The sequence below is a fragment of the Callithrix jacchus genome, chromosome 6 (assembly GCF_049354715.1).
Source record: "Callithrix jacchus isolate 240 chromosome 6, calJac240_pri, whole genome shotgun sequence".
NCBI classification, from domain to species: Eukaryota; Metazoa; Chordata; class Mammalia; order Primates; family Cebidae; genus Callithrix; species Callithrix jacchus.
Window position 1 is genome coordinate 113,205,744 of NC_133507.1, and position 27,174 is coordinate 113,232,917.

The window sequence follows — 27,174 nt, forward strand, 5'->3', positions numbered from 1 at the left end:
ATAAAAGGATGAAAAAGATGTGATATTGATACTAAATTAGATTGACTGTGTGGCTGATGTTAAAAAGATAATCAAGGAGATGTAACAACATTACATTTACCAAAATGGCTCAAGTTGAAAAGATTAACAATACTAAGGTTTTCTGTGGATGTGGAAAAAGTGTCACAACTGGGAGGGATGCTACTGGCATCTAGTGGGCAGAGGCCAGGCTTACTGCTTAACATCTTACAACACATTCAAAGTGATTCCATCAGTAAGAGCTGATGAATACACAACCTTTTCAGGTTAAATGTTGGGGGTTTACTTATAACATACATTGATGTTACTAGTCAAAACAGTCACTAGAGTTCCATGTCAAAATTTTGTTAATAGCAACGTAGCAAGCATCTGTTTTATTGTCAAGAAGTAAAATCAGGATTTCTTGTCTTTCACGTGAGTGAGGTGTGACAAGCACTTATCTCTCTTGGTTGTTTATTGGTAAAACTGGGTAATGCTAACAATTTAGGATTGAGTCTATCACTGATGTAGGCAGTTTTACTTGGAACAAGAAGTGACAGTTGTAGCAAGAACTGACCCCATCATGTTTGTTCAAGGCAGCTAAACACAAGACACTATCATTGAAAAGAAATAGCTTCAATTTTGTTTTCAGAGAGGGTATAAACATCCCTTGTTACCATAGAGATTTTCGCCATGTTTTACACTTTTGGTAAAAATCGATAGGTCATTTAAAACATCGTAGAGAAATGTAATATTTAGAAGGGAATATATTGTTATTTTAATTAGAATGCTTTCAAAATCAGAGTAATTTTATGATCCATAGGCAAATAGCAAAAAGTTAACCTTATCACATTGAATATTTAAGTGCTCAGTGCCTAATTTATCATACAGTCAATGGCTGTGGTATTTGGTATGTGAAATAAACAGAATGATGAGTTTCCACAATACAGTCAGTTTTACCTGACGTATATGTATATGTATTTAAATATTCGATAATATATATCATTTAAAAAATTGTGGCCTCTTTCTATATTGGTGGAGTTAAGCATAGTATATGTCTTATGGTGTGAGGGACAGTTTTACATTTCTTTTATAAACTTTCCTGTAATAGAGTAGCAAGAGCAAGTAACTGGTAGACACTATGTACATGTTTATTAAAATAGTTGGACAAATTCTGTGTAAGAGTGCTTTCAAATTTATAGACAATGTACCATGTAACATAAAAAGATATGCAAAAAATAGATTTTTCTAGCTCCTCTCTATCATAACATGCCATTCACACTTTATATTAACATAAATTGCACAAGGTATTGAAAAATATTCTGCTCTACCTTATTGTAGAAATCATCATTGTAGGTGGATAAAATTTTCCTAGTCATAGATTTCGTTGGAATTTTGTGAGAAGTTTCAAAATTTGTGGTCTCAGTTTGCTGACTTAATAGGCTGCAATATTTCTGTATAGATTATGGAAATCTATAAAGCAACATTAAAACAAAAATCTATGTAATGTTGATATTTAGATTTTGTCAGCAAACAATATATTATAATATTCTCCAGTTTCTGTAGGCTATACTATTATCTTCTTTTTCTGAATATCCTAGATATTTTACCTACAGCTTAACTTTATATGCTACATTTAGCTCTTCAATATCAGGTGGGAAAATACTTTAAGAAATAAATGGCTACAAAGAATACTAATGTCAAAATACCACTCATATATGGAAATTATCTAAATATAGTTTTGAAATTGTGTGTGTCAGGGGTGTCATGATCCTGCCTATCGGTTTGAGGGGTGCAAGATACCAAGAAAGCTATATTAAGAAGAATCAAAACATGGTTTCCAGATTTTCTGGTCTTTGTAATGTCTGCAATATTGCTGTACTTGAAAAATGCATGAAATATAACTGGTTAAGACTGTTATAGCATAAGGTAGTTTGTCCAAGGCACATATGATAGTTTGTTACCTTTGCCGTAAAAATTGGCTAAGTGGATTGCCCGTCTGCACAGGCTTGGAATACAAACAATCCGAATGTCACATTTGAACTGATGTTATCATTTTATGTGTTTTCTAACAAACCATTCACAAAATCAATTTTTGCAGTTGATCTCAGTCACTGGGTTTCCTGAACATTTTTCTTAGAAAAGGAGCTTTGTACTTTTTTCTTTATTGCACTGTGCACAGGGGAGTAAGCTTGACCTTAAACAAACTAAGGAACTAATCGTCATATTATCAGCTGTATTTGGGACGTAGGTCAAAAGGTCGATTGAATGCTATGCAGAGCACACTGGGCAGTCTTCCAAGATCCTGGTACTGCTCCCTCCATGTTGAAAAAAAGAATTCTGAGGAAGGAAAATGGGCCACTATATGCTCTAATTTAAGATTTCTAAGAAATCGATTATGGTTCACTATTTCTAGAATCACCAACGAGGCAAATGTTATATTGAACTGAAAACTTAATTTTCTTATGTATATTTTGCATATTCATCATGAGGTATATCCAAAATAGGCAAATATAGGGAGATAACATGTTGATTATTGTTGCTTGTGGATGAAATGATGAAGCATTGGGAGATGGATGGTGGGTATAAGATACAGACTTTCTTGTGGCGATGAAAATGTTCTGGAATTCATTGTGGTGATTGTTACACATATCTGTGACTATATTAAATTTTCCACATTAAGTGTGTGAATTGGATGTTAAATGAATTATTATAAGTATTAAATAAAGAGCAAGTAATTATTTCCAGGCATTATTTAATCTAGTAAAAATTCTGATTAGTATATGTTACATGCTTAATATTTCCCAGACATTGCTCTAAATGAAATACATATGTTTAATGCTTTTTTATGAATTATCTCATTTGATCCTTACAACAAACCTGTAGTGTTGGTACTGTTGTTATTCCCATTTTATTGATGAGGAAATGGAGACACAAAGAAATGAAATGTTTTGCCAAGTCTACACAATTGAATTAGATAGCTTCTCTTAAGTAAAAAACAGAAAATTCGATAAAGTGGGACATACTATAATGATAGTAGTCCTTAGAAACACAGCTCCATTTTTAGCAATCTCCTAAAGCATTTAGGAAGAACGTCTGTGTGCTTCTTTCCCCAAGATACAAAACTTCATTTAAACCCTTCAGGGAAAATTGCTTCAAATTATAAAATTGGCACATAAAAAACTGTACCTATAAAGCAACTCTAAAATAGCTCCTAAATTTATTGCTGTAAATCACATATTCTATGTATTTGTTTGTAAATACACTTTAAAACTTAGATTTGGTTTCTTAAAGGGACAATTGTTTGGACTAGGCTCTTAGCAGACTTAAATACATTAGCAAAGTGCTTGTACATGATATGTGGTTATATGCATAATAATATGAAAACAATACATCATGTGCAATTTCCAGAGTAGGAAATAGAAGTAAAAAGTGATAAAATTAGGTACAAACAGACAAACTACTTTATTAATGTGTGAAATAGTTCTGCAATTTTGTACTAATCTAGCTTCTATGGCTGTAATTTAAGCTCTCAAGTAAGCTTTTTATTGAAGGATTCAAGAGGTAAACTCAGACATTCATAGGCAAGAAATGAAGTCCAACGGGACTCTGACCTGGAAAATCATCAATCAGGGCCTCTTTCTCAATCTTTGAGGGTTTGTATGATCAATCACCCTTCTAGATCACTATATTTCTCTCCTCCATTTTTATCCTTTGTTTATCTGCTTCTTGGAATTACTTGAATTCTTTATGTCCACATATGGCAGCCTCAGCTCCAATTTTACTATATCTTAAACTCTAAACCCAGGCTAACTACAGATTGTGTCTTTTAATTCTGAATCTTGAAAAAAGGAATGTGATGTGCAAGACTAAGCCAATGAATTGTCTAATTTGGAGTCTTGTGTATATATTTCAGCCATGGTCAATGGTGCAGAATCCTGTAGTACAGTGATCTCCAACCTTTATGGCACCAGAACTGGTTTTGTGGAAAGCAATTTTTCCATAAATGAGGAGGCAAGAGTTGAGGGGGTGGTTTCAGGATGATTCAAGCACCTTACATTTATTTGTGCACTTTATTTCTGTTATTACTACATTATAACATATAATGAAGTAATTATTCAACTCACCATAATGTAGAATCAATGGAGAGCCTCAGCTTGTTTTCCTGCGACTAGACAGTCCCATCTGGGATGATGAGAGACAGTAGCACCCTAAGTTGTTGACACCTGACATGTCTACTTCGTAATCTCATTTTGCTGTCACTGAAGAAAACCCTGCTTCACAAAGATAGGATGTTGAAAATGGAAGCTGGCTTTTCAATGCTTTTGTGGCAATCTCAAAATATTTCACCTTGACTTTCATCCAGAATGCATGGAGATTTAAAGTTGTTTCAAACATACTTTTAGGGCCACAGTCATTTGTGATCTCAAGCAGTTGATCCTCTTTCTAGATCAGACAAAGCTTATTCACAAATGAGTTATAGATTCATTTCTTCTCCATTCAGGGGTCTTTTGTGGATGGGAACTAATGTTCAAACTCTTTTGAAAGTTGATATAGGTGATCATGTACCAGCTGAGAGAAAGAAGGTCCTGGCTCAGTCTCTTTCAAGATCTCTGGTAATGTTTGAAACATGTCAGACATCCCAAGGTTCATTCATCGCCCCCATCATTCTAGTTTGGCTTTGAATTCAGCCACTTTATCTACTGACTTGAACACAGTTGTTATTCTCCCCTGAAGTGACAGATTGAGTTTGTTGAGCAGGTTGAATATGTCACACAAGTAAGCAAGCTTTGTGACCCATTCTGTGTCACTGAAATGTCCTGCCAGTGGTGACTGTTTTTCTAAAACAAATCTCTGGAGAGGCTCTTGTAACTCAAAAACTCTGGCCAGTGATCTACCTTTGGAAAGCCATCTCACTTCTCTATAACAGAAGGCATGTGTGCTTTGAGTGAGTTAAAGGCATGTACTTCAGTGTGGTTGATAATTTTAATCACATCCTGTAAAACACTGTTAAGTTCAGGTAACATTTTTCAGCTAGCCAATATTTCCTGATGGATGACACAGTGCATAGACTCACAGTCAGTAGGGACCTGACTTGAGTAGTGAAACCAGAAAGTAGTTCAGTCATGGCAGCCACTCTGTGCATAAACTGACACAAAGTGACAGATTCAGTTTTCCTGACATGTAATAATTAGAAGACTTGAATAGTTCTGCAGCTATGGTGTTGCTGACAAAGTCCACCTAACATATCCTCAGGCACATCCTCCTGAAAAATATATCACATGAAAACATTGTTGTTTTGTTTTCAGCATTGGTAGATTCACCAACCTGGATTGAATACCACAGTGACTCATTAATCCTCTCCAACAATTGTTCCTCAATATCCTCTACTATTTCAATAACTCTTCTAGTAATGGCGCTGGCTGAAAAAGAAATATGCCACCTTTTGAATGTAGCCTCTCCTAAAATTTCGTGATAAATATCCTTAGCAGCAGGCAGGACAACTCTTCACCAATAATAAGCAGCTTACTAGCTTTAGCAATGCAGTTAGCCACTAAGAAGGATGCTCTCAGTGCAGACACATTTGATGAAGTGGTGGCCTTCAATAATTACTTCTGTTCTTCATGTTCACATCTTTTATTATTTCAAAAACTCTAAAGGCTTGTGTTTTAACTAAGTGAGCTTGGTTTTCAAGTGGCAAAGCAGTTTTGACGATTTCACGGCTTCATTGGATAGCGGGTCACCACATATTATACAAAGTGGGTTTGAAGAATGTGAATCATCTGTTGCAGTGAACCCATAATTTAAGTGGCACTAGGTATATTCTTTTAAGTGAAGCTTTCTTTATGGTTGACATTCTTAGAATGTCTTAGAATCTTCTGCTATATCATCATTGGGTCTTTCCGCCTTTTCAAAGAAGCTCTTGAGTGATGTTTGTATTCATTTTGGCTAGAGTTAGCTTGTGGGCTTGTGGGCTTACCAAAACTGTGACTGAGTCAAGTGCACAGTACAGGAAAGAGATGTGGACAGAAGTACCAAATAAAATAATGTGCAGCCCACGCACAGACCAAAGTAAGTTTCGGATTCTGACTTAAAGTCTGCCTCCAGATGCAGCTGTACAATTGAAGTACATCAACTCACTTGCCATTATAAAGGCTGCTGCCAGATGCAGCTTAATTGCTACTTGCCACTTAGTGATAGGGCTTTGATGTGAATATGCAAGCAATTGATTTATTAAGGTCTCTATGCAGTCAAACCTGTCTGCTAATGTTAATCTGTATTTGCAGGCACTCCACAGCACTAGCATCACCACCTCAGCTCTCGCTCAGATCATCAGGCATTAGATTCCTATAAGGACTGACCAACTTAGATCCCTCAAATGCACAGTTCACAAAGAGTTCACACTCCTGTGAAAATCTAATGCTGCTGCTGATCTGACAGGAGGTGGAGTGCAGGAGGTAATGCAAGCAATGGGAGTGGCTGTAAATACAGATGAAGTTTCACTTGCTTACCCACCACTCACTTCCTGCTGTCCAGCCCAGCTCCTAACAGGCCACAGACCCACACTAGTGGTTCCTGTCTGGCCTGGGGATTGGGGATCCCTGTTTTAGTAGATAAATATGGCCCTCTATAGTCTACAGACAGGAAAAGTTTCTCAAAGCAGACTGAGGATGAGTGTCCATATGCAAGATTTGAGAAATACATTATTATTATTATTATTTTGGTCTAAAGGAACAACTGTTAAGAATCAAAAAGCCATATTTCCAGAAATGCCTCATGTTTTTGTTCTTTATTACAATTTCATAGTCCATTCAGGCTGCTATCACAAAATACCATAAACTGGGTGGCTTATAATCAACAGAACTTTATTTCTCACGTTTTAGAGGCTGGAAGTCCAAGATCAAGGTGCCAGCAAAACCATTGTCTGGTAAGGGCACACTCTCTTGTTTATGAGCCGTGTTCTCACATGGTAGAAGGAGCAAATGAGTTTTCTGTGGTCTCTTTTATAAGGGCTCTAATTCCATTCATGAAAACTCCATCCTCATAATCTGATTACCTCCCAATGCCTACCTCCTAATGCTTTTTATCACCTTGAATTAGGATTTCAAGGTATGAATTTTTTGGTGGTGGTGGGGTACACGAACATCTAGACCATAACATTCAGATTACACCTAAAGAAAGAAGGTAAATATTTTCTGATATGAGCTATTGCCTAATATCTAGATATAAAAACTGTGATTTCAGACCTTGAATTTATATATGGAAAAGTGAAATTCCCCAAAATAAAAAATAAAAATAAGTAGAAAAGAGAAAAAAATTACTAGTATCATTGCTAGCTTTTTTTGCATATTAGAACAAATTATCACAATGTGCTAATTATAGAGAAATGACAGCAAAATCATGATGTGTTCATCAAGACTGGGATCCTGCCATGATTTCCTGTGATGTACACCTGTTTTTCTTCAATGTGAAGCTATTCATAGCTCAAGTTTTTGAGGTCTTAAAAAAACTTATGAAACAGTACATACAGAACTAGATTATAATAGCAGTAACACAAATATTATATTTTTTGATTTATTAGATAAAGAAGAGTTGGCACAGTCATCCTCTTTTTTTTTTTTCACTGTTCAAGGTTTATTGGGGATTTTAGTTGGTGTAACATTTGAATAGTTGGTTGCATTGTTTATATTACATTGTATGGTAATGTACACTACTGAAATATAGTTCACAAAATAAGATCCTTTGGAACAAGACATGCGATATTGGATCTATACATTGAATGCCAGGATGAGACCTACTGGGAAAAAATTTTGAACTAGGCATGTTCAGTGAAGGAGCCAGGAAGTTATATAACAAATGAACATCTCTCTGGCTCAAGGGGCAACTGCAACATGTGCAGCACTGGCAGTGGTGCCTCAGAGGTGGCAGAACTATTTCACACTGACTAGTTTAGGACTACCCAAGCTTACCACCATCCAGCATCAGAATATAGCTGTAGGACTTTACAAAGCATTCCTATTTTTAACTTCTGGAATTGATGTTTTTCCCAGTCCATCTTAAAATATTACTGCTTTAATCACAGATCAGATAAAAAAGGACAACATGCGCAATCTCCAACTAAAATCCTGTTGTAGCCTAGACAGTAAAATGGCATGACATCAGAAGACTTTAAAATTGCAGCTCTTTTTGGATCCCCCAAAGTGTATCCGCACTCTTCTTCAAACGGGCCTCTTCCTCAGGAGTCAGAGTCACCTTCACAACGTCTGAGATTCCATTCTGTCCCAAAATGCAAGGGACACTAAGGAAGACATCATCCTTTATTCCATAGAGACCCTTAATCATGGTGGAAATTGGGTGCACCCGCCTAAGATTCTTTATCTAATAAATCAAATACAGCACACAGCTTTGTATTCAAAGTAATTTAATTGGCTTTTATATTGGATGAAGACTACTATATTGATGAAATTCATCAGATAATGTTCTTTACTAAATTAAGAAGTGTGATATTAGCTATAGCTTTTTGGGTAAGAATTTATATTCTACAAATGAAATACATAATATCTGGCAGAGTTCTATTCTACTTGGATCTTCTGTGCTGATAAGATTGGAAGATGCTAACTTCTTTGTAAAGAGCAGCTAAAATAGTGGCCAATTGTATTACCATCTGGGCTGTAGAATGAGAAATCATGAAGAGAAAGAGTAAGTGCTTCTAAATAAATATTAAAAAACAGCAATTATCCTCTCAAATTTGTGTCCTTCCTTGATTACTAGAATTACAAACTCTTAACACCTGCTTTCCAGGCATGCACAGCAGCTAGAAAAGTGCAGAATTATCAATTTTTTGGTTTCTGTATTGCAATTCAAATGAATATTTATCTGCTAACTCAACCCTTATGTGTACCTGTGTGTATGTTTATAATTGATTGTTTCTTCTTATCCCAGTGTAGAAAAATCCTGGTGTAGAAAAGCTTTATAAGTTTTTGATAATTGTTGTTTATAAAATGATTACATCTCAGTTCTTGTGTATAATCTAAGATGACACAACTCATTCGTTTTTTTAAAGTTGAATTATTATTCATTTATTTAAAAATAGTTGAATTTAATAAGAATCCTTTACTTGTAGGCTGGATGATTCTACATAATGCCACCTAAATTGTTTAACATTCTTCACTTTTAAATTGGTAGCTTTGGCTGTTATAAGATTGACAGAAATACGGAACTGCTTTAGATACCAATAATGAGTTCATTAGATGGGCAGAAGGGTTATAAATAAAGTTTGAAGTATTGAATTTTTAAAATTTAAAATGTTATCTAGCACTAAGAAAATTTTTTAAAAGTTAGTTGGGATCCTAAAAGAAATCTATTAGGGTCCGGAAGGATATTCCTCACCTTTTTCCTATGAAACAAGAAAGAAAAATAAGGTTTGTTAACCGAGGGAATATAGAGCAAAAATTACAATCAATGGATATTTTCTATTTCTCTTGTTCCTATTTACTTGAGGCACTAATTTACTTTAGACAACTGGAGAAGACATGCTTTATACGGTTTTCCTCCTTAGAGTCCTAGACTTTAATCACTTGCATATAGTTGAAAGAGAATGTGTTTCTGTCAAAGGATTTCTCAAGCTTCTTTCTTGGGCAACAGAATGAGCTAGGAGTTCACAGAGTCGAGTGGAAGACTTCAGACTTCAACAACAAATAGACCTGAGTTCGAATTTTATTCTTGCTACCTGATATCTGTGTATTGTTGGGAAGTTACTTGTTTTTATACATGAGCCACTATATCTAATACTAGAAAAATGAAATAATAAATACTGTTTACATTATTATAACGATTATGTGATAAGATGTGAACTGACTCAACATAAATATTACTTGCTTATGCTTTTTGTATCTGCAGAAGGAATAGAGACAGTGACCACTTCCCATTGTAAACTCTTTGGGACTAAGAGATCAATTGTATTTTTCTTTCTATGTTTAAGAGATTTAGCCTGGCATCTTGTCCATAGTACATGCTCCATAACTGTGGATTTAATTAAATTAAATCTACTTTTTATATTGAGGTATGCAATTGCTAAATTGTACAATGTGTAATTGATAAATATATTTTCCTGGGATGGAAGGGCTAAGAAGATACAAAAATAAAGGCAAGGGGCATTTTCACATCATGAAAGTAAAACCATAATTTGGGTTGATAATATTTAAAGCAAGTTAATTGACCAAAGTCTGTGTTATTGTAGATGTTTCCTCTTTCTATAATAAAGATATTTTATCCCATAACTCTTCATGATCTTGGGAAGTTACTTGTGCCCTTTCACTTTCTGATTTACATAATAAAATATTGGAACTAGATGATGTCCAAATTACCTTTCATTAAAAAGTATTATAATTTTGTAAACTATAAACAACTCAAAAGTTTTTTTATTATAACCAGCCCTCTTATGCTGTCTCGTTTTTGTCTACTCTTATGTATCTCTGTATTTCTAGATGAATTTAGTCATATATACATATATGCATATACACATATTCATGTATAGAAAGTACACATGCACATACATGCATATATGCATGTGTGTGTATATATTTGGGATACGCACATTGCATTACAAGCTTTGAAATGACAGTATTATTAAAATGTTTTTCTGGCTTTTTTCTCTCAGTTTTATGTCCTTAACGTTTGATAATAGTTGCCTCTGGTTGTATGTGATTCATTTTTACTGTTATGTAGTAGTATATTTTATGTATATATGTATACATATGTGTACTTCAATTTATATATAAACTTTCCTAAAGCTTAATTACACATATAAACCTATATATATTTAATATATAATTTAGATCAAAATATATCTATAATTAATATTGTAATTTTTCACCACTTACATTTTAAGAAAATTTATAATTTTAATTAAAAACTTTGTGACCATAATTTTAATAACTTTATTTCTTTTATTTATGAATCACATTTCCTTAAGCCATTTTCTAATGATAGAATTTGATTTTCTTCCAATTATTTCCTAATAAGTATAACATAAATATCTTCACAAAATTTTTCTTAAATGCTGTATTTCTCATTATTTTATAACAATACATTTCCAGAAATAGAATTAGTTATTCAAAGAGAATACGTGTTTCAAGGCATTTTATTCATTGAAAATTGCTTTTATAAGAAATTGAACTAAAGTTTTTCTTCTACTAATTTTATATGCAAATAGGTTTTTGTCTATGCTCTACAATCATTGGGTATTTTCAAAAACAAATAAAAGACAAACAAACTTTGCCAATTTGTTAGGCAAAATTTTGTAATTCATTGTTATTTCCATTTGCATTAGTAAAATGAATGATAGTTCATATTTGTTTTTTTCTCTTTTGTAAAATGTCTGTTTATATAATTTGCCTATTTAATCCTACTGCATTCTTCTTTTATTAAAGAAGAGGCAGGACTACTAATTCTTCAGTGACTCATTTGATCATGCAGATGGTGCCAACCATAAAATGGTTTGTTTTCTTGAACCGAATTGATTACTTTCCTGTGAAAGAACCCAGGGAAATGAATTCTAAGTGATGTGACTTGTCCAATTCCCAGAAGCATAATGATTTCAGTAGGAAGAGTTATTTTTGGTGATGGAGTTTTTCAGAAGAAAATATTTATGTAACTCTGAAAAGTCAGTTTTCACATGCAAATTTACTCTTCTGCATTATAGAAAGAGTCCAGTTGTGGAACTGCCTCATATTTTTTCATCACTGACATTTCAATATCCTTTTATTTCCTTCTAATCTCTTTTTCTCTTCCACTCAGCTCATGAAAACCAATGCACATTGGAGCCAGACCAAGTTTCTAAAGACATTTACTTACCCGTTTTTTTCTCTCAGAAATGAATAAGAATTGCTTTCAAAAAGCCCAAGTATAGGAGTTAGATCCTAGCATTCCATGTATGACACTCCTTTTCTTTTCTAATGACTTCTGTCATATTCCTACTTATTTTCCACTACTCTGCCTCTACTTGCTCAGTGTAATGATCTCTATTTAGTCATGCTTAGTTTTGCTATAAATACTCAGCAGCAAATCAAGATTTTGATCATGTTTAAACAGAGTTTAGTATTTTATTGATGTTTAGTTCAAGGACATTAGAGTCAAACTGTCTTGGTTTAAAATAGCATCTCTGCCACCTTTTAGCTACATATCTTAGTTCTACCACGCTGGAAACTTTTCTGAGATTCACCATTGTAAGGATTAAATGGTATATAGTAATTAGAAAGAGAGTTTAGCACTACACATAGCAAAGAGGAAGCAATCACTAACTGATTACTCTCATAAGTCATCTAAGTACTTTTGATATCTTTTGTTTGCCATATTTTGGGGGAAAGGCCCAAATGAATACTTTCTAGAAAATACAAAATACAACCAAAGAACAAATAACTTGCCTAATGAAATGTGTGCAAATTCCAGTTGCTAGATTAGTGGAGTGACTCCTCTCTCAATATTTATTTTTCTGTATTCATTAGGAGAAATTTTAAAGCGATGGTTTCCAGTGTATCACAGATTCAGGAGACTCTGTAGACCTAACTTAGGAGCTAATGAAAGCAAAGACCCAATGGGCAGCATTCTGTCTCTCCTCTAGTAGAGCAGGTCCACTTTCCACTTTTTTCTTTTTCTGTAGAGAGTATTTTGTCTTTTGAAGGAGGCTGCTGTTTTGCTTGCAGATGACAAACACTTCTGAGATTGGTGTCTCAACACTTTGACTCTATCAAAAATTTTCAAAGATGGACAGAACCAGCCACACAATCTATAGGTCACACGCAAAATTAAAATGCAGGCCTCTTTAAAATTTATAGGGAATTTGAGGACAGTGACAGCAGAACATTAAACCAAATCGGGGGCTCTTCTGAGTGTAGGGCCCTCTGTGACTGCACACATTGTAGGCCCACGAAGCCAGCCCTAAAGATGGGACAGGACCAGGCCTGGCTGGACACATATGCATAGGATTCTACTGCTGGGGCTTTGCCAAGTTTCCATAGGAAGGGAGGCAGTGTGCTGCCAAATGTTTATCAGAATCAGCAGGTTCCTCCGCCCCACTTCTGCCACCAATGTGCAGAGGCTTCTAGCCATTAATTAGCATGCCGGCATTGTTTGCATGAATCATACCTCCACAGCCCTGTTCTGATGGAAAGCAGTGAAAAGGTAAGTCAGCTTTAATATCAAACTAAAAGAAATGAAACATATTCGAGAAGCTGTTTCTAAGTTGCATGTGTTTTAGAAATCTTCTCTACCTCATTAAAATTAATAAAATATTTAAGAATCTTAATTTAAAAGTGAGAAAATTGTTTCTGGAAGGTACCCATTTCCTAGAAGAGAGAGTCAATATTGAGAATGAGAGTTCCAATGAACTGCTGCATTATGGTTTATTATCTTTTCTTTTCTTTGGCTTTTTAGATGAAGACATAGCTATAATTTTTCTGTATTCCACTGAATTGATAGCCTGGCAATGTCAAAGCTGTAGACCTGATGAAACAGGGCATACATTATGATGTAAAAGCTTTCATTATACGTCTCTACCACAATTTGGGATGAAAGCTCTCATGGCAAAACAAAACAGATAAACACAAAGTGTTTTCGTCCCCTCTAGTCAAGGGTTCATTTTTCAGTTTCTTCCCGCTAGGTCTACTTCAAGGATGCCATATCTGAGACATTTTCAGATTCTGCTATTTATCAGCTTTGATATAGGAGGCCTACTCTTAGGAATATCAAGCTGTCAAATGTCAGGTGCCTATGGATTTATCTTTTTTTAGGCTATCTTGAAAGCTATCTTGCAAGAGACCTTCTTTGTTATAGGGCTCTCCTAAAAGTGCACAAAATTAAAATATTAATAATAGCCACTTGAAATTAGTTGGGATGGTACAGTGTTGCAATGTCTGACACACTGTCCAAACTCCTTTGTGTTGTTCTGAATGTTACAGAGCTCTTTCCAGCTTTCTTCTTCAAGACTGAGCCGCTTGTTCCCCAGCTGCTGGTGAGGATGTCAGCTCATGGCTTGCCCACTTACTTCCTCCCTGGGAATTGCCTTGGCCTAGGAGTGCTGCTTCCCAATACAGACTAACTTTGATAACTGGTAAACACAAAATTTAAAGGCCTGATCCTCTCACTCCAACTGGGAACACCTCTGAGGGCAATCTATACCAGCTTCGGAGTTTCCTGTGGCGTTAGTTGGTCCAGGCCTTCATGTGATTATATTATAGACTTCTCCCTTGGTCCAATCCTGCTCCCTTTTTCTCCTATAGGTATTAATCCAACAGCAGGACCAATTATGTCTCTCGTGGGAGTCAGTACGAAATGAAAATGCAGACTGCTTCTTCAAAAAGCAGGAAAAGAGTGCCACTAAAGATAGTAAAACATAAAGCTTTCCCCTTTCTTCCATGGCTTCTCTCTTGCTTTGTCCAGATGCTTTTGTTATTGTTATTGTTGCCTAGTGCCATTCTAGGTTAAGAAATATTATTTTTTAAAATTACTAGCATGAATTTTGGTGTTAATCTTCATATTGTGCAATGCTTGTTTTAAAGGCAAACAGAGCGTTTAATTCCTATTTTGAATCATTGAAATTACACAATTCATTTTTATAGTAGTCTGAATATTTGTGTCCCTCCAAAATTTGTATGTTGAAACCTAATCACCAATGTGATGGTATCAGAAGGGAAGGCCTTTGGGAGATAATTAGGTCATGAGGGCAGGGCCTTCATGAATGGAATTTGTGCTGTAATAAAGAGATCCTGAAGAGTTCCCTTGCTCCTTTAACCATGTGGGGACACAGCGAGAGGGCCCCATCTATTAACTAGAAAGCTGGTCCTCAGTAGACAACTGAATCTGCTGACCCCTGGGTCTAGAGCTGCCCAGCCTCCAGAACTGTGAGAAATAGAGTTCATTTGTTTATAAGCCATCCAGGTGACAGCGTTTTGCTAGAGTGTCCTGAACAGTGTAGGACAATTTGTCATATCTCATACATGTATGAATATCTACTCATTCCTTCCATTGTGCTCCCTTTATATCTTTATATACCTGCAGGTAAGGAATTTGGCCCAGAATTAAGTAAGAGAACATGAAGTTATGATTTGAACAATCATGGGTTGAGAGGTATGGAGAACTTACTAACATTGTTCTGGGAAATCTATATTATCTGTGATTCCATAGTAAGAGAATCTTCTCAAGTGGTCAGAAATATTTAAAGACTTCCTTTGAAAACTATATGCCGGTGAAAACTATTATTTGCTTATAAAAGTATTTAAGATGTCTAACACATTTTGATTGAATGTAGTATTTAGGTGATGTGAGCAGTCATAGGAATAGTAAGCATCTGTATCAAAGTAATCCAGTTTGGGAAATAGTAATTTTAATTATTTATGGGCTAGATAAATGATATTGGAACACGTTTTTTATGAGGCATTATGCACCTTTGTGGAGTCCTCCTGCAGGTCTCAAAAATAATGAACTACATACAGTATCATTTGTCACCAATTACATGAATCAGAAAGTTATGAGTGTTTTCATAGTTTCAGTGTTACATACTTTATTTCCAAGGCATATTCCTAGCTTATATATCAATTCTATTATACCTCATTAACAGAAAATAGAAAGATATTTATCAAAACATTACAGAAATAACTTTAGCAGAAAGAAAACCTATGCATAGAATCTTCTGAGAAATACTTTAAGTTGTATTATTTGGGAGGAAGTATTGATACTGCATTATTTAATTATCTGAAGAAAGGAAATAAAATGTATTAATTCATCAGTTTATAAATTCATAGTATTTATTGCTGAATTAATTAACTTCATATTTATGTGCTTATTTTTCTACTAAGTCCAGCTGATATTATGTTTAGGATTCTCTCTAAAATAAAAAAAAATCACCATTGTATGAGTTATAAAAGTGGATTCTTAGGTATTTTATAGCCAACCCACACATGCTCTTGGAAGAAGGCAAACCTAACATAACTAACTAGCCCCTTAGTGCTTTTTATCTTTTCCAGTGTGCTTAAATTTTAATGATGGTTGTCACCATCAAAATAAGGTTTTATTTCACTTAAGCTAGAAACAATTGTCCTTCACTGGAATTAAAATCAGAATCCTAATTACCTTACTAAAATATTTGCTTTCTATTTATAAACATGGTTTCTTTAGATTTAATATGTATACAGAAAAATTTTCAGGAGATGATTATTCATTTATAATCTAATACTTTATTCAGTGGGCAGCTTGATTTTATTTAGAAGCTCTTATCATGGCATCGTTAATTTTTCCAGAGCACTAATTTCTATTTTTCCCTCCTTTTTGATTTATAAGGTTACAACCCGTTTTTATGAGTTGTACCAATGTAATATAGTAAGGAGCCCTGTAAACAAGGGTTACTACAGAATAGGAATATAAAAGCAACTCACATCACCCATTTTTCTAACTTGAATTTTAGGTTGTCCCTCATTACACAAAAGGACCTATTTATGGATGGGAAAATGGGACCTAAGTCAAACCTTTAAAAACAGACTTATTGGAAAGTATATTTTAAAGTTCACATTTGGAGTAAGTGAAAATGGAATGAAATCACTTATTTAAGGTACATCAATGTCATTAGGCCATAAAACTCTTGACTCAGTGTCATAAGGAAGGTCACATTTGATGTCAGGTTATTAAAAACAGAAAATGAAGGAAGAGCAGGACAAGCCAAACCTGAAGCTGGGATGAGCTGATGAAGCAAAGATAGAATCTGTATCTATAGTTGTGTAAATATCTACATGTCAATTTCTATGTCTACATCTAAAGTTATTACCATAGAGAACAGTGAGTACAGAATGGGCGGTTGGTGAATATTATGCATATATAGGGCCAATCCAAGATAGGGGATATCTAATCAGACATGAGGACACAGGGCAGGCGATTGAAATCAGAGTGAAAGGACAGAAGCAGAATTTGGGCTTAAACAAAACATTTATTCTGGATCTGAGACAATAGAGAATGGCAAAGCCAAGATTAACATCTTAGATTCAATATAGATAGAACCATTGGGGTTAGATTATTTATATTATTTTAGGAGCTACCTGCTCTGGGTATTAGTAACTCACTTGAAAGATGAATGCCACTATTTTGCAAAGCAGTCTCTCCATGGGGTACTCAAAGACTATAGGATATACAAACATGGCATGTCTTTCAATATATGGAAATATAGAAAATATTGTTTGGCTCAATGAGAGTTAATAAGCCTAAAGGTTCTGAATGATCTTATATTGTACTCTGAATTTGGAACAGGTCGCTGATCATTCTTAAATAGTTTTAATTCATTTTCCAGTGTAAAGATTTTTGTCCACAACATATAATGTGTCTATACTGTATATATAATTAGAAGCAGCAGCTACTCCACATCTGTATGGAACTCTAGACATTGCCATTTATTTGATTATTGCAGTACCTGTTGAGAAAGGGATCACTGGCATTATTTCCATTTTATGGATGAAGAAATGTTTCAGAAATAATGCATTCACTAAATTTCAAATGCCTAATATAGGGGAAGGCAAGAATACTAGAAATGAATCTTCCAATTACTGGTTAAATACTACTGATACTAAGCGATCTTATATTCACTAAAGCTACCAGATTCTGTTTGGCGTCTATGTTTTCCTTGTTACTTATTTTTTGTTGTTGTTTAATGAAAGCTATATAGGGTAAAATTAAATAATGTAATTTGCTATTTAATCACCTTATAATACCCAGGGTTTGATTTAGAAAATATCAATGATATCTATTCCATTCATGGAATAGAAGTAAAGGGACATTCTAACTGAGGCACTGGCAAATTTTTAATTCTGTAAAGAGACAGATACAAAATAGTATAGGCTTTGTTGACCATATAGTCTTTGTAGCAAGTACTCAACTCTGCACAGACAATGCGTAAGCAAATGAGCATGGCTGTGCTCCATTAACACTTATTCGCAGAAACAGACCTCTGCTCTAGATGGTGAAGTGAGCATCTTTTCTTACCGTCACAATACCTAAGTGGTCTCAAACACACAAAGAAAACTACCCTACTCCTCATATCCTTTAGGAATTATTAATACCATAGAACTATATTAAATGGTTTCTACCCAGAAACCAATAAATTTGATTCAAAAAATAATGCTGATAAAGAGAAATCAGGTCACATATCAAGAAATAAAAAATATTGTAGAGATGACTTATGCATGGTTATATACCTGACATTGACAGCATATCCTTAATTAACTATTACATTATTATCTGAATTTGAGGTCATTTTAATAGCAAAAATTCAAGTTTTAGGAAAAGTTTTTGCAATAATGCAAATGAGTAATTGAATGTTTCTAGGACAATATATTATTGAACTAATGAAAGTTTCATAATCGAAAGAATAAACTTGAAATGCTTATTTGTTCATCAGTTGTAATGACAGATTTAAAAACCCCTTCATAAAATACATGTGTATGTTTACAGTCTTGAGATTACTTCAATTTAAGTCTTTACTATTTGATTTTTGATATCTTTTCAGGGTAGCAATTTTAGAAGAATATTAGCACACAATAGTAAATAATTATTGTATTTTTTTGACTTTTTCTGAAATCCTTATTATCGAAGATACATTCTTTAGGTGTTTTTTGACTATACATTTGGGAAGTTAGTGCAGTTTAGAAATGAATTCCCTTTCCCTATGAAATCAGGCATTAGCTTGAATTAAAGACCTCAGACATACCCAAGCCAAAGAGGAAAATATACATATTCCATAGAGATTGTCTACCTTTGTAAAAAAAAAAAAAGCTAAGATGCTTTGATTAATGTCCAGTTTTCTACATAGCCTAATTTATAAAACTACCTCTACCAATATACTCTAAAATCATATATATAATTTAATTATTTATATTTAATACAGTAATGTAGATTTTTATCAAATAGTGAGAGAACTTAGGAAATACTGATCTTTAGTGTACACACAGGTATCTATTTTTATGGAGTATTTATTTTTCTTTTCAACATATGTAACATATGTGATATATTTACTAATATTTCTTCATTTACAAATTTTTATGCCTTTAAGTTTATTTGTGTACAATTTAAATAATTTGTTTGATTGTTTGTCTTTGAGACAGAGCCTTGCTCTGTCAGGCAGGCTGGAGTTCAGTGGTCCAAAAATGGGTCACTGCAGGCTCTGATTCTCATGCTTAAGTGATTGTCCTGCCTGAGTCTTTCAAACTGCTGAAATCACAGGCATGAGCCATCATGTCAGGCTAAATAATTTGTGTAGTACCCAAAGCATAATTAATTAAAATATATCTATAATCTCATTGTAGGGCATACACTGCTTTTCGGTTGATTTTCTGTCCAGTGGCCACTCCTCTTGACTTTCAATATAGGAACAGCTCAGTGATTTTCCCATAGGAAATCATTACTTTCCACTTCTCATTTCATAGGGTAAAGGAATAAACATTTCACCCAGCCTAAGCACATCAAGTTTATTCCTTTCCCACAGCCACATTGATTTATTTAATAATAAGCAGGTGACCCAAGTGGAACAAAGGTCAAGTTCAGGACTTTTTCTGGAAATACTGAGACACGGGAGTTTTCTTTTGATGATGTCCTTCAACAACTTGAACGTGCTCTTGTGCAGGCCCAACATAAAGTGTTTGAAAATAAAATCAAGGTGGACAGAAGATAACTGCACAGATGGCATAAATGAAATTTTGAGTTACATCAGGAATGAAGCTCACTCTCCCTCATCCCTTTACCTTTTTGTTTGTTTGTTTTGTTTTTGGCTTAAGCAAGTTGGAGAATGTTTGTTATTGCTTACAACTAAAAGGGTCTTTACTAGGACACCCGACATCTACAGAAGTTCACGGGAGCCTTTTATTGTATTTCCTTTCAGTTGTATGGATGAATGCATGAATGCATTTGTCATCATGATTATTTTTTGCAAGATTATATGAGAGATTAAGACAATTAAAAATAAATTTTATCTTATATAGTTTTAATTAAACAGTGATATATTACTAGTCAGAAAAAGTTAAAATTGTAAAGAACTCTTAGTTGCTAGAAAAACAAAAATATCAATCCCCCCTTCAATTTGTAAAAGACAATAAAAATTGTAAATAGAAAATAGACATAAAACACAGTAAAAATAATCTAATATAATCTAAAGAGAAGATAGAAAAAGGCTAAACATTTCAACGTTGACAATAATATAGGATGGGCATGGTGGCTCACACCTATCATCCCAGCACTTTGGTAGTTCGAGGCAGACAGTTCACCTGAGGTCAGTAGTTCAAGACCAGCCTGGCCAACATGGTGAAAGTCCGTTTCTACTAAAAATACAAAAATTAGCCAGGCATGATGGTGGGCTCATGTAATACTGGCTCCTAGGGAGGCTGAGGCTTGAACCTGGGAGGCAGAGGTTGCAGTAAATCGAAATCACACCATTGCACTCTGACCTGGGCAACAGAGGAAGACGCAATCCCTCCACCCAAAAAATACACCCTCTCCCCACACACAAACACACACAGACACACACACACTCCCAAGCATATATATGTAACTTAAAATTCTGCATAAAAGGCAAAACTGCATATTATTTTATTTTATCAATTTTGAAAAGATTGAAACATTATTTCATTTTATCAATTTTGAAAAGATTGAAAAATATTAGTGTTGATAGAGGTTCAATAAATACATCATTCCTATGTTACTAGAAGGAATTAAAATTGTTTTAGCTATTAGGGGACATTTGGTAAAGGCTATTTTGAGGTAGAGGTTTGGTATGCACTTAACTGCAGGTTAATCTGCTTCAGAGGAAGAAAAATTTGAGCTAATTGTTAAATAATAAGTAACAACAAAATAGGAACAATAACTATATTGCTTTGTGATAGAAATATAGTTAAGGATGTATTAATCATTTCAACAAATGTAAATTCATTTACATTAAAATAGTATTATAAAACTTTTCCACAGTACCTATGCAAAAGTCAAATAATCCCTAAAATTTCTCTGCCTCCAAATGAGGGTAAATGTTGATTTAAAACAAACATGTTTATCTCATTTGATTAATATTTTTAACTTACTAAGTATGTGCTTTTTGTTATTTGTAGGTCTAGAAAATGATAATTATATTTTATGTATTCTGTTAAGACTCTGTATCTGTGCTGTCCAATACAGTGGCCACTGGTCACATATGGCTATACAACATTTGAGATGTAATTACCTAACTTGAGATATATATTTTACATTTTATGTTGCTTTAATACATTGAAATGTGAAAAATGAAGCAATGAAACATGCCTTTTCCTTTCAACATAGCTGTAGTTTTGGTACCACTACTTTTTACTTTACCCATTGCATTACATAAAACATTTATATTGTTTTATAGTGTACCTTTGGCTACATGTATCATTTTCTTGTATTATGCATGAAGACACAGCTAATCAAGTTGGTATCAACAGATTGATTCTGTTTAAATGGTTATTTCTACATAATGTAACATTGTAGTATGTTTAATTGAGTATTACGCAGACAGTTATAATGATACTAACGATACTTAGGTAAATCAGAATCAGTTATAAAATTAAAATAAAAATAAAATAGTTTTATTTTAATTATAGTATAATTGAATTATTTGCACAATTACAGTGAATTTGGAATAATAATACAATACTGAGGCAGAATTAAGTGGAGATGCTGAGACTGGAGGATCCAATTGGAAAAAAAATAAATGAAATAAAAAAGACTCTGGCAGGAGGTATGTAATAGATTTCATAATAAATGGCAATTTGGTTTGCTACAGAACAAAATGTAAAAACTGTTTTTTAATGAAAAAAAAAGAGAGTGAAGTAGATAATTGGAGTAATTTTCAGCAAATAGTGAATTTGATATATTTTATCTTAACAGTAAAAAACAATGAAAGTATTAAAAAGAAATAAAAATTAAATGTGTAACAAGAGATTTTAAATTGTTGCAACAGGATCTGATCTTTCAACTCTGGCCAACTATAAAATGGCTTAGATTCTTGCCTGAATACATACACACAAACTCACACACATTTTTAGGTAAAGAGATGGCAAACTATTTTTTTATAAAAGTTTTTTTTAAACACAATTTTAAGTAAAAGACTAAAATTGAGATTTTTTTTTTAAGAAGTGAAAGATCTTCAGTTAAGCCATCAATAACATTTGCTTATGAGATATAAAATCTTTCTAAAATTTAAAGATCATTGCTCCAATAATTTAAAATATTGCCAATATCTAATAAGTCATGCTATATAAGAGACATGACTCAATGAATATTTTGGTTGTATTTTGTCTTAGAGGACTTACAAATATTTTGTGAAACATTAATTTGCAGCTTAAAACTCAGGTTTGTAGAATCTTCTACACCTAACCAAAAAGTATTTTACCTGGATTTGAAAAATAAATTCGTTCTATTATGAAGGACAGTGTCCTAGTTATGTTAAGAATAATCCAAATTTATTGGATTTTTAGAACAAGAGATGGATGTTTCTTTTATTGCTTCATTCTACCATGTGATAGATATTAAAATGTTGGTGCTCACTTTTCTGAAGCAGATCCTCAGAAAGTGTCAAGACTACCAATAAGCCAATGCTTGTTGATTGAACTATGGAAATGTTTTGCAATAAATTACTGGCTATTGTTTTCATTTCAACATTTCCATTACAGAAAAAGAAATTATGCCAAATATCCAATAATCATAGACAAAAAAATAATTCCAGCATGACTTACATTCTCTCATTGGTATCACACTATATATAAAAAAGCTAAATTTGGCACTTTCAATGAATGGAAAAGCTCATCTGTCACCACTTAGATAGTTATAAGAATTTATGTTGACATTCAAATTTTCCAAATACAAACAAATTATAAAGATTATTTCTACTATAAATTTATATGCAGAAGATTTAAATGGTAACCAAATAGAGTTACATAAGTTGACTGAGAAAGCTATAGGAAAAACGTGAAGAACATTTATTGATTTTAATACATTTAGAATTTTATTCAATTTATTCTCCTTTGAATTCAATGTTAATAATACTGAGTTGGCACAAGTGTTAGTGATATTACTTGGACAGACAGTTTTGAAACAAATATACATTTACTTCATGGTGAAATAAAATATTATCAAAAATATAATAATATTTTCAATATATTTGACTTAATGAAATATATCATCTAAATTTATTTGACATAACTTTATTTTTTCAAAATATTTACTGGAAAGTTAAAAAAATGATTGTTGCTTGCAATTATATTTATACTGAATGGGACTACTATACATTAGCTAAGGGGATTCTGGTTGTTCTTCTGGCATTGCCAATGAATAGATTTTCTTTCTCTCTTGTAGTAGTTGACTAGAAAATCAGACAAAATTATGCATATTTCTTTTCTATATCTTTTTAAATATTCACAAAGCAAGGATAGTCATCACGTAACTCTGGCTGAATATCTTGAACTCATAACTCATAAGACAATGTCTTCAATAGTCATTCTTTGGACTTTTCCAAAGTATAGTACACAAAATTACTTTGCAAACTGAACAGTATAATGCATCATGGAGTTGGAGAAGCCCTATGTTTATTTACATGTAGAATTTCTATAATTACTTAAAGTCATCTTTATTAAGTTGTCTCATTTTCTCGTGGATCAGTTTTCACATTTAAAACTTTTATAAACCTTATTAGTTTATTCCTTTGTCTATACTGTTTTCTAAAATATCGTGGGGTTTCCCTCCCTCTTTACTCTCTTTTTAACTAATTAAAAGTTCTCCATATATTTTGTTTTTAGAACTCAGTTAAATTGTGCCCATGTGATGATTAGGAAGTATAGAAAGGGACCATTTTGTAAATGTACTAATAGCTACATTTTTTTTGCCTAAACTGTCAACTGGGCTAAATATACATAACTGATTGCTTTGAAAACTCATAGGAACTCTGAGAGTGCTGTACAGAACCTCTTGTCACTCTATTTCCTTCTTTTTACTTTTGTGGAAAAAGTGTTTGAAGCAGTAACAAAGCTCCCTCTCTCTTTGTATGTATGATGCTGTTTTTCCATTGTGCAACAAGAGAATACACTGGGGAAAACCATCTTACTAGACTAGATTTTTTTCTTAGGTACAGATAAAATAGTTCCTTTTCACACTTTAAATCCTAAAATACACCGTATTTATGCTTCTTTTAGACCAGAGCTACTTTTCTGCTGACCAGATTACCAGCCACAATCCTCCAGTTTGCTACATTAAGCAACTTTTTCTGGATAAAGATTGGAAATTTGAAACCACCTTGAAAAGAAGTTTACCTCTTATTGTGCTAACTTACTACCCCTCTGCCTTCCTTTCTTTCTGTTTCCCTTCCTTCCTTCCTTCGCTCGCTCCTTCCTTCCTTCCTTCCTTCCTTCCTTCCTTCCTTCCTTCCTTCCTTCCTTCCTTCCTTCCTTCCTTCCTTCCTCTTTCTCTCTCTTTCTGTCTTTCTTTCTTCTTTCATTCACTTTCAAGTCAGGTGTCAATTTTTAACAGGTATCGTACTTTGCAATATTGCAATTAGCCCTGAGTGTGTAGACAGGTAACAACATAAAGTCACTGACCTTGCTTTCAATTGTCTTCAGCTCATAAGTGGCCCCCTTGACCGATATACGTTTTGTGCACATACAAATGCATGTGAAGACACACAGACACAGACACACACACACACACACACACACACATACACACACACAGTTATCCAATGCAGATATTCCTAGGTCCTGTTGATTTCCAATTGTGAATGTTGTCATGTTCTCCATTTTAAAACATGCTTTGCAAAACCAAGCTGACACATGGGAATTTTAGGAATATGTCCTGCAGGAGGCTCCTTGACATTTTCTTTTTGAAGCCTTGGGGATGTATTAAATGACATTCATAAATTATTTCTGAAAACAAAGTTCTATTTTGAGAGCCACCAAATGATTTTCTTCAAATAGTTTAATAAGAATATGCAAATTTTAATTATGTTTATAAGGATACTGTGCCTAGAGTTCTGAGAAAAATGACAACTATAGCAGTATTTGCATTTACATTAGTATTTGCTTATCGAGCTAAAATATTTGAATAAATACCATTATGTATGCCTAGATAAATTTCTAAAGGGAAGCATCTGAGTAGCATGACCAGAGGGTTTAGTTTTATCTGTTTGTTCTTTTTATTTTTTCAGGAGAGATTTTCTTTACTTTGTGGGGTCCTAGAAACTGAGTAATTCTGTCTATCAAGAAAGAAGAAAATCAAATTTATGTGTCAAATATCATAAAGTAATAGAAAATATTACCTGTCAATACTTTACAATGGAAAGTTATAATGAAGGTCATTGTACAATAATAAAACTATATTCGTTTTTACATGATGAGTCTGTTTGGAATTCATTTTAGTTCTGCAACATTCCTTGGCAAATAATTAGTGATTTATTGTATTATTTCATTAATCTCATTACCATATTGCTGCAAGTAGAGAAGAATTACTGCACAGTCCTTTCCCTGCTGTAATTTGGATAATCTCTTTATTTCAGTCACCTATCCCTATGAACATAGAAACACTTTGGACTGAGTTGGATATTATTTTCTGAACTGTATAAAGGATAAACCATTTAGTTGTGAATACTACCATAATCTACATTATGAATAAAGATATACTGATAAACCATAAAATGACATACCAACAAAGAAACTATCAATAAAACATTGTTTTCTGGTTTGGTAACTTCCCTTTCCCCTCCTTCATTGTGTTAACTCTAATTTTAAATTTGGGTACAAATCAGTGTTACTGATTGAATGTTTTCTTCAAAGTGTCTCATATATTTCTGAGTTTATTTCTTGCTCCCAGAAGAAAATAGACTAGAAAATAAAATATGAGATTTGTTTGGGGGTGTATTTAGCCATGGAACCATAACTAATTTCAAAGCAAAAAGAGATTTTATTCAATATATGTGCCTCTCTATATAACTAATAACTTTATACCCTAAGTACCTAAAAAGTAGTGATGATAATTTTTTTTTTTTTGCAGAAACGGGAAGGCAGGAAAGATTGTGGAAGATCAAAATGAAAAAAGTGTTTTTATTTTTTAAAAAATGACTCAGAGAGCATAGCATGGGTTATAAAATATGTATTACAGGTTAGATTCATAAAGTAAGGTTTTGTGAACACCTAGACACATTGGGGAGCATTTTTTATATTAGGTAGGATGTCTTGGAGCATTGTGGGCAATCACAGGCTGGAAAAGTTACTCCCTCAGTCCTAGATATGATCCAATACTTAAAAAGCATGAACACTTGGTGGGAAGTCATTCCTACAGGTACATTGAGTGACATAAAGGCTAACATTGTTGGAGAATGTGCTGGTAATGAGAATGTTTTGGTATTTTTGCTTTCTTGCCGCTGGGTCTTAGACACCATGATCAATGTAGAAACTGGCTTGGGGTATAAAATTATGAAAATAAAATCTCCAAATGAATGATAATGTTATGGAATCTTTGGGGTGTTGCTTTTCTCGAAAACTTGTGGCTGGTGTCACGTTTGCCTGAGTTTTGCTTAGGTGTGCTGGGCTTGTTCCACCCACTCGGCCTGGCGGGCTGTGCTCAGCTCACACTAGTAGCCTGAATCCTGTGCCTCCAAGGAGACTGAAAAACAGGTGTTGAGTGGCCAGAGGTGTGAGCAAGCATGGAGTTTAGCCACTGCACAAAAAGACAAGCCAGCTGTTGCCCCAGGGTGGGCAGCTCCAGGTGCTGGCATGGTTGCTGGCTCTCTGCAAGGCTGCAGCTGGATCAGCCACATCACAAGCAGCTTCTCTGGCTTGCACCAGGGGAAGTGAAATTCAGTGATTCTTAGAATCTTGGAGATGCCAGGAACCACAGTGTCCCAAAGAAGGAGTCGCAGCCCTGTTTCAGGGAGCTCCCAGGTCTGGGCTCCCCAAAGGGCCACAGCTCTTCTCTCCTTCTCTTCTCCTGCAAGGTGGTCAACAAAGGTCATATTTTAACCCCTTTTGTGTTACGGCAGTTTTTTAAGCCTCACCATTCAACGGGTCCTGAATGCGTGTCCTGTGACCAGGAAGAATGAGGTATGTGGACAAGTGGAACTTGAGCAAGATGAAGAGGAACAGGTTAGAGAAGACA

At 34.0% G+C, this 27,174-nt stretch overlaps 1 long non-coding RNA gene across 1 annotated transcript; it reads left to right on the forward strand.

The window, feature by feature from the left end:
• The first annotated feature begins 13,134 nt into the window (after window positions 1–13,134).
• LOC118154801 (uncharacterized) lies at window positions 13,135–25,409 on the forward strand. Its single transcript, XR_004745064.3, has 5 exons — window positions 13,135–13,179; window positions 13,956–14,107; window positions 15,055–15,123; window positions 21,664–21,772; window positions 24,222–25,409. It is a non-coding gene; the product is annotated as an uncharacterized LOC118154801 (long non-coding RNA).
• Window positions 25,410–27,174: the final 1,765 nt, after the last annotated feature.